Source organism: Daktulosphaira vitifoliae, unplaced genomic scaffold (assembly GCF_025091365.1).
Source record: "Daktulosphaira vitifoliae isolate Bord-2020 unplaced genomic scaffold, ASM2509136v1 Scaffold_1, whole genome shotgun sequence".
NCBI lineage: Eukaryota > Metazoa > Arthropoda > Insecta > Hemiptera > Phylloxeridae > Daktulosphaira > Daktulosphaira vitifoliae.
Window position 1 is genome coordinate 87,173,061 of NW_026099572.1, and position 15,649 is coordinate 87,188,709.

Below are 15,649 nucleotides of genomic sequence, written 5' to 3' on the forward strand. Positions count from 1 at the left end.
GTACATTGTTTCAGAAAAATCATGTGAAGATACTGAAAATAAATATTTTTATTGATATTTTGCTGGTAAAAAGTGTGGACGTTTTGTATTTAAATAGCAATTAAGTTAAAACAAAAATAACATTTATAAATCTTTTTCTTCAGTTTTTAAAAATGTAATTAAAAAAAAAATTTTATCAACAAATATCAATTTATCTAAAAAGTATTTTTATACGATTCAAACATTTTTTTAAACTTTGTTATTAAAGTATTCGTATGTTTATTCAAAACACATTTGTAGAAATTTGCCTTTTGCAAAACCTTTTGAAATCTATTGATTCTTTAAAATTTAATTGATTAGATCCTTTTCTATTAAACTTGTATGCTTAATGGAGGTAAAGTCGTGTCATTAATATAATCCCTGTTAAAATCTGTATTAGACTAGAGGCACATTTAGATTTTTTTCGAGTGGGAGAGTATATTTTATTATAATAGATATGATTGTGATGCCCGCAGAAAAAAATTTCAAGGGTGCAAAAATTATTGACAACAATTTAAATTTTGAGGTAATTCTCCATACCCTAACATGAAACACTTAGTTATTTATACTATTAACTATTTGGTATAAGTATAGAAATTAACATATAATACATTAAATTACCGAGATGTCTCCTTCATATAACAATTTTGGTTTTACAAATTGTGTAAGTAACAGTTGCTGCAACATATATTTAGACAAAAATTCAAATTTATATTAATAAAATTGTTAGCTAGGATTGTATGTTTCGTGTTATTTTTTTATTAATAATACAAAAAATCCCAGGGGGTGGAATGGCACCTCTTAGTCACTACTTCCAGACGTTCCTAAACGTTAATTATATTTACTAAACATTTAAAAAAAAATAAATTTATGAATAAAGTAACCCAGCACAGTCCGGACCAAGCGTAGTTAGAATACATTATAGTAGACTTCATCACAAATAAATATTTTACAGCCAAAAACATCAAATATCACAAAACGCTGCAATGTGATTGATTAAAGAAAAAATTAAAATAAATTTAACGGGAAACTTCTAATTTATTTCACATAAACTGAAAAATATTTCTAGAAGAACTATCGTTTTATTTTTTAAACTGAAAATATATTTGAAAAGCATAATTTGGTATAAGTCTTAAGAATGCAAACTTTCAGGAACTTTATAAATTAAAATGAAAAAAAATTTGACATGTGTAGGTGGTCTCGTTCAAATTCTACTTGTAATTAATTTTTATATTAGATTTATTACATCTAGGTTATTGTCTTCAGTATATTTTATTAAAATTTCAAAATGATTTGGCTATTTTAAAAAAAATTTATTGCAATTTTAAAATGCAGAAAAATTATCCCATTTTTGACGGTTGTTAAATTTTAAGACATCAAATTCTTTAAGCATCTAAAATTGAGGGTTATTTTTTGTTATTTTCAAAAAAATTCAACTGATTAAAATCTGATTCTTTTGACGTATTGATCAGCAAAGTGGGTCTAATGAGAGCATCAATCCTTAGGGGGTGATTTATTCCATGGTTCTCCAAAATAAGGACTTGTATAAGGTCACGAAATATTCTGAGTAGTATGGGGTTGTTGTCAGTAATCTTCAGTATAATTTTTTTCAATATTGCGATATGGTTTCACTGAAATTCAGTACGATATTGATATGCAAAAATGTGTCGTTGACGAACCCTACTGTTTATTGAAATTTAATTTTTAAAAACTTATAAATTCAACATTTAGAAAATAAGTCAATTTAATAAGAAAAAAAGAAAAAAGATTTACTATGCTATACATTATAAATTATTAAGGTCAAGTTTGAAAGTTCTCACTACTTTGACAGTATTAATTGTATCGTTCTGCACAAATAACATAATAGGTAAAGCCAAATCTTGAGTTTTAAGGACCATTATCACCTTTATAAGATTTTACATTCATATTCAAAACTTATAAGTTTCAAATGACACTTTTAATGTGACATTTTTTATTATTATTTTTGTTCATTTGATATATGACGATAGCATTACTTTCTTGAGTGAGTCAAATATAGCTCTTAATGATTATTATAAGAACCAGAACAAAATCTTATAATGCTACACAACACACAGAGTTAGAATTTATGTTTTTTTTTAAGTCAAAAGCTATTATAAATTTATTTGTATAAAAATATATGTATTCATTTATTATTTTTGTCACACTGCAAATTAAGTTTTAAAAGCGAAATTTTTGAATCAAGATATGCAATAAGTATATAATAAGAACTGGTCACTTATGTCTAATATTAATTTAAAATTAAAGATTATAGAAAATATATTTTTAGTTTTAAACACGAGTAGTATTTATTTTTAATATCATCGTATTTACTCAAAGAAATCGTGTCAAAATTAATTTTTAACACATTTAATTACTAAGTTTACAAAAACCAATTTTTAAATGTTTTTATAATTACAGAAAGACAAGTAAATATACAGATATCGTCTTACAGACTTTTAAGTATGTTTGAACATTGTTTAAACCATACTAGTTTAAACAATACTCGTTGAAACATTTTTCTAATAGTTTTGATTATATTTAAAGATCGTTACGACAATGACAATTTTTTATTTTTTTATTCAACGAGATTGATCCATATTATACAAAAATATAGTTACAGAAAATGAAACAAAAACAAAACAAAAAAAAGAAAAAGAAAAAGAAAAACAGTAATATAAAAATAGTAAACATTAAGAAAAATCAAACATTTAAACAAAAGTATATGAAATAAATGTTTAATTGAAATTGAAAGAGGGGTCTTCATTGGCATTTTTCAATAAACATTTAATTGGCTCATTATAAATATTAGGGTGGTCCTTAATTTTCATTTTTTTAAATTTGAACAGGCTACCCCCGGGATTTGTTCAAAACTATAAAAAAATAATTTGTGTCAAATTTCATTAATTTTGGTCAACCCTAAGCCGTGCCTCAAGAGGGTTGAAAATTCAATCATGAGGGTAGTTTTTCAAAAATGGAAATTTTACAAACTTTTACAACAATAAATATAATTTTAATTTTAATTTTTCTGGCTAAAAGTTTTAATGGCCAATGTATTTTTCGTTTTACATAATGTATAAGCGATTGTCTATTCCAATTTATTTGTTTTTATATAAATTTTTCTTCTTGTTTCCATGACTACAAATTTATATTGTTTAAGTTAATATTTTTTAACAGTCACGGGCGATTTAGGTGTGACACGGAAATTTTCTTAAGCCCGAAAACCCCACAAAAGTTGCCCAAAACCTCTTTAATATTTGATTTTTTTTAGTCAGATATTTAATTTATATCTCTGCACGAAAACTTAAACATGAAAAACAAAACCAAAAAGACTATAAGCCATCTAAAAACTGGACATAGAAAATTAAACTCCATTCTCGTCAATATACGTTCAAATCCTCATTATATTGGCAAACGTCCAAGTAAACGTAAAATTATAAAATTTTATAAAGGTCTTTTAACATTTTATGAAGACGAGGATACAACGATTCAAAAGCCTGAAACTTCCAAAACGTTTCAATCAAAAAAGACACTTAATGTTGGCCATGTTAAGAAAATTACTAAAAAACAAACAACTGTCAATAAAAGACAAGTAAAAAATTCTGATGCGTTAATTTTGAAACATAACAATCTAACTCGCAATAAGTCAAAAGCTAAGATATCTACTAAAAACAAATCAAATTCAATTAATGTGGAAATATCATCCGAAGCTGTCAAACATATGAGTAAGATTAATTTATTTTATATTAATATATTTTAATATACAATTTATATATTTTACATAAAATATTTATAATTTTTGAATCAATAGATCCGATTGTATTGATCGAAAGAATTCCACAAGACATTATAGACTATTATATGTCTAGTAAAAAAACTAATGCAGACGAAATAGTAAATAATTCTGGTGAACAAGAAAATGTAAGAATTAACAATTCCGAAACCCACAAGACGTATCGAAAAAAGAATAGAACTCCTGTCATCAACATCAACATACGTACAAATCCTCATTATATTGGCAAACGTCCAAATAAACGTAAAATTATAAAATTTTATAAAGATCTTTTAACATTTTATGAAGACGAGGATACAACGATTCAAAAGCCTGAAACTTCCAAANTGCAACGATTGAAAAGCCTGAAACTTCCAAGACGTTTCAAGCAAAAAAGACACTTAATGTTAGCCATGTTAAGAAAATTACTAAAAAACAAACAACTGTCAATAAAAGACAAGTAAAAAATTCTGATGCGTTAATTTTGAAACATAACAATCTAACTCGCAATAAGTCAAAAGCTAAGATATCTACTAAAAACAAATCAAATTCAATTAATGTGGAAATACCATCCGAAGCAGACAAACGTATGAGTAAGATTAATTTATTTTATATTAATATATTTTAATATACAATTTATATATTTTACATAAAATATTTATAATTTTTGAATCTATAGATCCGATTGTATTGATCGAAAGAATTCCACAAGACATTATAGACTATTATATGTCTAGTAAAAAAACTCATGCAGACGAAATAGTAAATAATTCTGGTGAACAAGAAAATGTAAGAATTAACAATTCTTGTAAGTAAGCTTAATTTATTTTATATTAATATATTTTGTTTTTAATTTACAATTTATATATTTTACATGAAATATTTATCAAAAAATTATTTATAATTTTTGAACTTATAGATCCGATTGTATTGATCGAAAGAATTCCACAAGACATTATAGACTATTATATGTCTAGTAAAAAAACTAATGCAGACAAAATAGTAAATAATTCTGGTGAACAAGAAAATGTAAGAATTAACAATTCTGAAACCCACAAGATGTATCGAAAAAAGAATAGAACTCCTGTCATCGACATCAACATACGTTTAAATCCTCATTATGTTGGCAAACGTCCAAGTAAACGTAAAATTATAAAATTTTATAAAGATCTTTTAACATTTGATGAAGACGAGGATTCAAGGATTCAAAAGCCTGAAACTTCCAAGACTTTTCAATCAAAGAAGAGAGCTCATCTTGACGACGTTAACGATTCACGTAAAAAACTTAGACTAACAAATAAATATGAAGACAAAGTAAATAATTCTTATACTCTTAATTCAAATCGTAAGAATAAAACTTCTGACGTGTCAAACGTCGAGATATCTACTGAAAACAAATCAAATCCAATTAATGTGGAAATATCATCCGACAAAGTCAATCATATGAGTAAGTGTCATTTTTTTTATAATAATATACACATGTGCATAGAATGAGTGGGTAAAGTATGTCAGCTGCATCACATTCTTGATATTTTGTGTCTTGCTAATATTGCAATTTAAAACACTATACGGCTTCAATATGTATTGAAAATTTAGACTGGGGAAAAAGCCTAGTTGTCTCCACCCAAATGACGCCTTTGTTTTTCTTATAAAAAAAAAATCAAATTCCACTGTTAGAATATATATAATAGTTTGATAGTAACAGCTAATCAATCATTCATTTTATACTATTATTAAAAATATATAAATAATAAACCAGTACAGTTGGGTCGTGGCATAGTTGGGTCCGGTATAGATGATATCTGACAGTGATTAAAATCACTATCATAAAAAACGCTTCGATAAAATCTGTAGATAGTGTTTAATTTAAAAAAAAAAATTTGTCAAAAGAGTAGGTTAAATGAGAGCTGAGAAAATAAATGATAGCTACAAAAAAGAAACCACATAGTAAAATAATATTAATAGGAATTTCTTCTCACGAGAGAAGACTAAAGTAATGGAATACTTTATATTTATTGAAGTTATTAAATCTAAATGAGATAAAAATCAAATGAGTTAAACATTTTTTTTTAACTCAAAAAGAATTAAAAAAAAATTCAGTGCCACGGTCGTGAAAGACCCAAGTGTTACAGTCTCAAAAACCGTACGTCTCATTCGTCACTTAATAAAAATGGAAATTTAGCTAGTTCAATTTTAAAGTTATTTTTCTCGACTTCAAAGAAATAAAAAAATTTAAATATGATTAATTTTTTATACTATGTCACTTAGATTGATATAATATTTATGATAATCAGTGTTCCCCTTATAATAAAATAAAATACAAAACCAAGAATTTTAATAGAAAAATAGCATATTTTTGAATACGGTAGCCTTTTGCGCATAGAAGATAGGTCGTCGGGACAAATTTTTTTTTTCATTTTATAGTACATAAAATAAGCTTTAATTTTATATATGTTTAAAGGACTTAGTATTTCCGGAACACTTTCAAAAGTTAAGTTGAAAAAGTTCTATTTTTATACAATGTTTCAAGTTTTGAACGCCCCCTATATATGGGGAAATTGTCCAATTTTAATAAAAAGTATGTCAAATGAAAGATGTACTTATAATGTATTTAGAAAAAAAAAATTTGTGCTGATAATTACATTTTTCGAAAAGTGATAGCATTTTTAAGTTGAAAATTTAAAATCGAAAAATTTAACACAAAAATAGCGTTTTTTTAACTACGGCAGCCGTTTACATGCAGAAGATAAAGTGTCGGGACAAATTTTTTTTTTTCATTTTGTAGTACATGACATAAGCTTTAATTTGATATATGTTTAAAGGACACAGTATTTCCGGAACATTTTCAAAAATTAAGTTGAAAAAGTTCATTTTTGTAAAAAAGTTGCTATTTTAAATCCCCCCCAATGAGCAGATTAAGTGTTTGATTTTCAATACAAAAAGATATCAAGTGAAAGGGAAATATCTAAGGTTTTAGTAGAAAAAAAAATTATGTTGATTTGTTTATTTTTCAAAAAGTTATGGAAGTTTTAAAAAAAAAATGTGAAAAAATTTCGAAAATTAGCGATTTTTAAATTTGTAAATTTTTTTGGATATTTCCCCCATTTGCGGGGAACGAGGGAATTTTTTTCAATTTTTAAGGGTAATGTCTCCAACTAGATACGATTTGTGATCTTTTGACGTATTTTTGAAAGAAATCGGTCCAGTGAGATCTGAGAAAAAGTGGTAACAGACACAAAAAAAAAAATAATAATAAAAAAAAAACACATCATGGTAAAATTAATACCTTCTCAGCTTCGCATCGAAGCTAATATTTTTAAATTTTGTATTAGTGTATTTTAGAGTTGTATTTTGTTTTAATGTTTCAAATAATAAATTAATGAAGTATATTTCATAGAGCTTTAGTAATAATTAAATTTAGTCTAATTAAGTCACTTAATTATACATATAACACTTAAACCATAAAATAATCTAACATTTAACTAACATTTTGGGGGGTGCTAATTGGATTTTCATCTTACCCCAAACAATTATACAGGATGTCCAACTAGGTTAGACATATTTTATTATTTTTGATCAAATAATAATTTCGTTGAAATAATAACTTAATATGTACTTGTCCTAATATTATCATCGACCCACAAAACTTTTTTGTAAGATAAGGCTGAATAATGGCTATTTTAAAATTTTGAAGAAAATAAAATTTCAACAAAATTATTGTTGTATTATAATTTATAAGTCATATCAAAACATACGTAAATTAAAAAAAATGTTGGGGGTAATTTTGTCAATTGAGGGGCTTAGCACCTTCTTGTTTCCTAGATGTGTTTATGACAAGAAACCATAAAGGAGTTCCTCGGAAACCCTTCTACACTGAGTCTATTAAGCGAATAGCAAAACCGCGTTATTTTAAACATATTCTTCATTTTTGTTTTGAAAATAACATACGAATACTTATGAAATTATCATAGTAATATTTATTTTTATATATTCTTTTTTAAAGTTCCAATGGTGTTTATAAAAAAGATTTCGTCATTTTATAATAATATAATTACTTTTTAATATAAAAATGATTTATTTTGTATAAAATCGTTATCAAAAAATTAATTANTAAAAATGATTTATTTTGTATAAAATTGTTATCAAAAAATTAATTTATAATTTTGGTATTTATAGATCCTTTTGTGTTGCTCAAAAGAATTCCGCAAGAAATTATAGACTCCTATGTGTTTAATAAAACAATTAATACAATCGAACTAGAAAAATTAGTAAATAATATAGAACTATCTAACAAGGTTGATAGCATAAATAATTTTGATACACCAACTGATAATCCTACAAAAAATAAAAAGTTAAATACGAATATTTCTTCAAAGAAAGTTTCTAAGAAAAAACGATAAAAAAGATCTAGATTCAGTTGATGAACTCATCTAAACATTTAATTTTGATAAATCATGACCAAGCAATTTACCTCATAACTCTTACATTTATTGCCGCAAAGACTATAGATTTAATTTAAACAAATTTTTATTGAACTATACTCTGCGGGTGACTTATAATTGTTGAAAAATCAACAGTGTTATATTATAAACAACTTTCAAGTTGGTAATAATTTTTGTGAACTTTCGTTCAAGAATTTTCAATTTAATGAATAGTTTCGTTTCTATCATTCATTTTGTACATTATTTTTTCTATTATATTTTTTATGTTGTTCTAATCATAAAAATTGTTTTTTTGAATTTCTTTTTTATTTAAGATCCAATGAATATTTTTGTCATTGGATGTTCAACGATTACACGGTGCATATATTTTTTTTATTTAAAGATTTTTTGTGCTATAAATATTTTTAATTGTTCTTTTTCAATTATGTAATTCAATTTAATTTTTTAATATATTTTTGTACTTATTTGGAATTTGTAATTATTTAAATAAATAGCGATAAGATAACATTTTGCTAAAATATATTTAATAAGAATAAATATGTTTTTATTTTTATATTATACAAATAATATTTTGTTTATTATATTATACTACATCATAATTAATGTAGAAAAGAAATCTAAAATGTAATAAAAAATTAAATATATATATATATAGATATATTATTTAATTTAAAGATCTTTATTATAAAGTAATAATCAATACTTAATGAAATTTGGTAATCAAATGAAAAAAACGAGCGTATTTATTTTTGCGTAGTTTTTTGCGATTATATCCTAAATTATTAATGATAGGAAAATATATCTAATGATAAAATATTTTTTGAGTTAAATTTTCAATAATATTTGTCTTTAGTACTTTTTCTACAAAACGGCTCATTCGATCACAAAATAACAAAAATTAATTTCTAGAGTTTTTTATTATAGTATCATACGTTTATATTGACAATCTAATAGATTATTATTTTTTTGTTGATTTCTACAAGGTATAAATATTATCGAAATAGTATGGTCAGATTGGACATTACCTACTTAAAAATACCTATTATTATTAACTGTGTTGATTACATGCGATATCATAAACTACAGCATTTTAGTTCATATCTTTACATCAATAATAAACGTTAAGTTTAACATTGAGGGTTCATCGAGATAATCTGTAGTCTGTAGATTTTTTAAACTCAATTATTACTTTTTTATTTAATGGAGACTAAAAGAAATTTACGAAAAAGTATTTATTTAATTGGTAATAGTTCACATCAACTCGTTGGATGTAAATTATCATCAAATAAACAAGTTTTATCGGTATTATTTTTTAATATTCGAAAAGTTAATTTGAGAGTTCGTGATAGTGCGCGTTTAGTGATCGATGAAACATTGATATTCTGGCAAAAAGCTCGAATACTTACTAAAGAAGTTCGTAATTGTGTACCAAAATTAAAGGAATTGTACAATACATGGCGTAATTTGCAAAAAAATTCAAATCGGCGTACAAATACTCAGATAGATAAAGAAAATAAATTTGTATAATGTTTTGATGAGCTATTTGATATTGCTCATGCAGATGCATTAGACATGATGACTATTGATATAGATAATCAGTTTTTAATAAGTCAAAAACAAAAAGGTCGTCCAGGATCACTTATTGGCGTTGATGTAACTTACCAAAAAAAAGAATTTAAGCAATTTAAAAAATTAAAAGAATTTGAGAAAAAAAGAAAACTTAATGAAGATGAATTCAAATTAACTAGTAAGTATTTTGAGTTATAAATAAACAATGAATAGTATAGTATTGTTCAGTCATATGCAATTTTTATTTAAATTTTAGCTAAAACTGTGGAATTCTGTTCTACAAGCGACGACACAGAAGAAAGTTTGCCTGATGATTGCGAGTTAGATTAAAATATTACTATCTATAAATTATCTACAACGATTTATACATCATTATATTCATTAATTTATATTGTTTTATAGTTGTAAACAATGATGACTTCAGTAATTCATTTGATGGCAATGTTAAAAAAATTAAAGATCATATATTAAATTTAGAAGATATTAATTTTTCACCAGTTCCGTCTAATGAAACTAATGTTTTGCCAATATTAAGCTCCATAAAACAAAGAGGTACAATAGACATAATGACTGTAAAGTTATCTTCAGCATTAGATAGGTGCAAAATAAGCGACCGAGACGCAATGCATATTATAATTGCAGTGACTGAATCATTAGGGCATGATGTCAATGATATCATAGTTAATAGGTCATCAATTAAACGACATCGTGAAAAAATACGTTGGAATTTAGCTACAGAAATTCGCGACAAATATTCTGTGACTAATCTCAATGCCTTAGTTTTACATTGGGACGGCAAATTATTTCCTGATTTATGTAGTAAACAAATAGTTGATAGACTACCTATAATTATTTCAAATAGTAGAAATGACCAACTATTAGCAGTACCAAAGATGTTAAACGGAACTTCTAAATCACAGGCTGAGGCTATATATCAAACGTTGGTCGATTGGGGTTTAAAAAACCACGTAAAAGCTATGAGTTTTAATACTACAGCCACTAACTCAGGTAAATNTTTTAATACTACAGCCACTAACACAGGTAAATAAAACAATTGTTTATTATTATCTATTTTATTCAGTCGAAGTTAAACGAAAATTATTATTTTTGTGTAAAAAATCACCGTTTTTCGTGTTGTTACTTTTACTTAAAACTATATTAACTGTTATTTATAATTTTGTATCCTTCAAAATTTAATTGAAAATATAAATAGTAATATTAATTATCGTTTAGGCAGGATTAGAGGTACGTGTGTTTTGTTAGAACAATGGTTAGAAAAAAACATTTTATACTTTCCGTGTCATCATTATATTTACGAGATTATTTTAAAATGTACATTTGACACAAAATTTGGTATAACTTCAGGACCGAATGTCCCCTTATTTCTTCGTTTTCAAAAGTCTTGGCCAAAACTTAATACTGAAAATTACAAGTCCGGTATCGACGATCGATTTATTTTTGAAAAATTGCAAAGTTTTATTGATCATATTTTAGAGTTTTGTTTAAATCAATTTAAACTATCCCACTTTAGAGAAGATTATAGAGAATTTCTTGAGCTAACAGTAATTTTTTTTAATGGAGTTCCGCCTAGAGATGTTTTATTCAGAGCTCTAGGAGCGATTCACCATACTCGATGGATGTCAAAAGCGATTTATACTCTTAAAATATTTATTTTTCGTGAAGAATTCAAGTTGACACAAAAAGAATATAATTCAATCTCGAGTATATGCATTTTCTTGGTTAATTTATAAATCAAAGTTTGGTTTAATGAACCGNTTATAAATCAAAGTTTGGTTTAATGCACCAATTGCTGCTTTTTCGCCTCGACAAGATTTAGAATTTTTAAAAAATATTTTCCAATACAAAACCATAGATGAAGAATTACCTAAAAATAATTTGAAAAAATTTGTTAACCATTTATGGTATTTAACTTCAGACAAATGGCATTTAACATTAAAAGAATTGATACTGAAAATTTCGATGGGGAAGAAAAAATAAACGTATATATTTGGACTTCAATGAAGTATCAAACTTTATAAAAAATAAAAAAATAGAAGATTTTGTGACAAGTAAAACTTTAAATTTTTTTGATCGATTTAATATTGATTATAGTTTTATGGAAACAGACCCATCTATATGGGAAGAAAATTCAAGTTATTGCAAAGGTCAAGAAATTATCAATAATTTAAAAGTAGTGAATGATACTGCAGAGCGTGTGGTAAAATTAATGGAGGATTTTAATAAGATAGGATCTAAAAACGAGGGACAAAAACAGTACATATTACAAGTTGTAACACGATATCAAAAGCAATTCCCTAACAGTAAAAAAGCTACACTAATGGGATAAATTATTTTTATTATTTATTCATTTTTTATTTATATTACTATAATTTATACATGAATTTGGATATTGTAAAATATTGTAATCATTTATAATGTGTAAATTTTATATTGCATTATTTATAATTATTTAAAAGATTAAAAAGATTCGTTGTCTTTTTACAATTATTTTAGAACGAAACTTATTATTTAAGTTTAACTTATACTTATAAATTAAAAAATTCATAACTGTTTTTTTTTTTTAGAAAAAATATGAAATATTTAATTTAAAACAACTTTTACTCAAGCATTTTTTTTATAACGCAAACGCTTCATCGTATATATTAAAATTGTGAAAATTTCAGAATTTTACTCTTAAACATATATTTGGTTGAAATTTTAACTTTTGCGAGGTAAATATTTGACTTATGACTTTTTTTAGTAATAACTTTTTTATGTAAAATATTCATATCTATGATTTTTTTCTTATAAACTTTTATGTAAGAATCATAAATTTTGAGATAAACTACAATTATTGAAAAACTACCTTCATGATTAAATTTTCAAACCTCTTGAGGCACGGGTTAGGGTTGATCAAAATTAATGAAATTTGACACAAATTATTTTTTTATAGTTTTGAACAAATTTCGGGGGTAGCCCGAATAAATTTTGAAAAAAAAAATTCCACATCTATACATTAAGGACCACCCTAATAAAAATAATAAGAAGAACAGATAGGTATGAACAAAGGAGCGTGATTTCTAGATTTTCTTTAGGGAACTTTAAAATTAATTAGCGCAAAAAGAGATGGAGAGTCAACTTTACCATCAAGCAAATTTTTTAAGAATTTAGTACCTAGGGCCTTTCAACAATCAGCAAGTGAGGGAATATGTATTCGGCAATAGGTGAGCACAAAAAGCTTCATGTCATCCGCAAAACAAAGTGACTTGCAATTGAGAAGAGTACGATTAACTCCATTTATAAAAAGAGAGAATAAAAGGGGAGACAGATGCCCCATGAGGAACTCCCGATGAGGCCAAAAATAAGTCAGATTTAATACTATGTACTTTGACCCATTGATATCTATTAAGAAGATAGGAGCGAAACCAACCTAAAAGGGGTTCACCAAAACCTGTTTTTTTAAGGACTACAAGCAATACTTCATAGTTTATTGAATCGAACGCCTTTTTAAAGTCTGTATATAAGACATCAACCTGTGATCGTTGCTGAAATGCATTTAAAACATAATTTGTAAATAAAAGATTACAAGTAGTAATTTTGGTAAACTTATTAACATTTATTTGATTTTGTAACCAATGCCACAATTACTTAGTTGGACACCTGTGTGCCTCTCCCTCACCAGAAGTTTAAAATTAGTGGGCTCTCCCCGATGTAAGAACTCTCCGTGCATTGCACATCTGGTTTCTGCAAAATTTAACATAAAAACATTAAATGTTTTAAAAACTTATTAATTGGTTATCAAATTTGAAGGTTATCAATTTTAGATAAAAAAACAAAATGTTAGTACCAGGAACTTGTGAGAATCATTGACAAGTAACAATATTATTCGAACAACTTTGGTAGCTATTTGACAATCGCTTGCGACACTTCTTCGTGGACACCTGGACATAATTGATTGCATAAATTAGTCCTTAATAATGATTGGTATTAGATTTTAATACTTGTCACAAAATACCGATGTTGTTGTATGGTGTTGAAGTCCCGTCAATCATCCACCATGGCGTAACTATTGTCCTACAAACATCAAATCGGTGTGGTTGCATTGAAATTATATGTATTTAAAATATTTACATCAGTGAGTTTAGTGTACTAGGATTATATGTTCATATAATCATGTCACCATGATGTCACTTGTGGACGTAACGATGCATTGTTGTCGTGCATTAGTCGCCTAGTCGTAACCGCTTGTTGGAAACTAAATTACATCATTAATATGACAACAATATGGCCGCAACGAGTCACTGGACATAAATTAGTCCTTATAAATTCTTGGTACTAGATTTTGATATTTGTCGCAAAATACCAATCTCGGCCTAAAGTATTAATAATTAATATTTTAGGTCACGAGTTAACATATAATTGTATGCGTTAACTAGTTACTAGATGAAGTCTTGGTATGAAATTTTCATTTTGCAAACCACTGCAATACCACGTAACTATTAAGTTATTATTGCTCAGGAGAAACAAATTAGTAATTCTAGGAGTGAATAATTTTCGACTTGGATTTAGATCCTAAACTTTAAGAACAAATGTTATATTAAATAATAGCACATCATTTTTTAAATGATAAGTGTTAGTGAAGGGGCAATAATAACAACATGCTTAAAATACAATCTGGAAGGTGCTGTAATAGTTTTCTGATGACAATAATATTATCAGAATTTATCAATAAGTAAAAGGGGCTAGTAATTGAATTGGTTTTATATTACAGCATATTTTTCTTGTGATTTTACACCATAATTTTAATTAAAAAATGGTTTATGGTGGATTAGCTCTCTTAGCTTCCCTAAATACGCTACTGATATATGCAAAACTCGAGCAGGTTTGAGTATAGTTTTAATTACAATGCGTTAAGTAAAAGATACATTTAAACGATGTTGTTTTTTTTACTGTGTAATCTATTGCAGGAATAGTATTATAAAACTGCTGTAGTAATGTACAATTTAAAAAATCACGGCTTTCGCGGTCAACGTACGTTGAACTTGATACAATTTACAACATTTTCGCATACATTAAATAAACATTGCCTATGTCATTACGACGTCTATCTAAAACATCTAATTACTACTGTTGATATAAGATGTCGATATAAGATAAAGTTGTCCGTGAGAATAATATAAATAAGAGAAAAATTGTCTGTGTAATTGTATATTAGTTTTTCAAAATAATGGCTATTGCTTCAAAAATTGGTAACTGAGTCAAATGCATTGTTTGACTGTTTTGTAACTTTTATATAGGAGTTATATATTATTTAATATTAAAAATACTTAATTTTATTCATAATAAAATTGAGTATTAAGTTCATTGTATTTTGTTTTTACTATTAGGAAATTGATTATGCGCACGATAGTAGTAATAAATGATGTAATAATCTATAGGGATTACATAAATATTTTGAAGTTTAATTGAAAGACAAAAATGTTAAACGATTGGGAAAAACAGGATACTTAATATTTAACCAATAATTAAAGAATTATTTGCCAGCAAAAAATGAAATTATTTTTTTAATAAATAAAATTCAAGCTGAATTGATAAAATAATTGTATGTTTTACAATTACGTTAAAAATAAAAGTGCAAAATTTTTAATTGGGTTTTGAAAACAAGATGATAGAGTTTAAAAGTAATGAAACCTACCTTGTTATAATTTTCTTATAAATTGTAATTATAACTTAGAAATTATGATTTTTCATTTTTCTGTCCATTAATATTTGAAAAAAACTGTTATTATTAAACTATGGGCACGATTTATTTATTTCTATTTGAGGGACA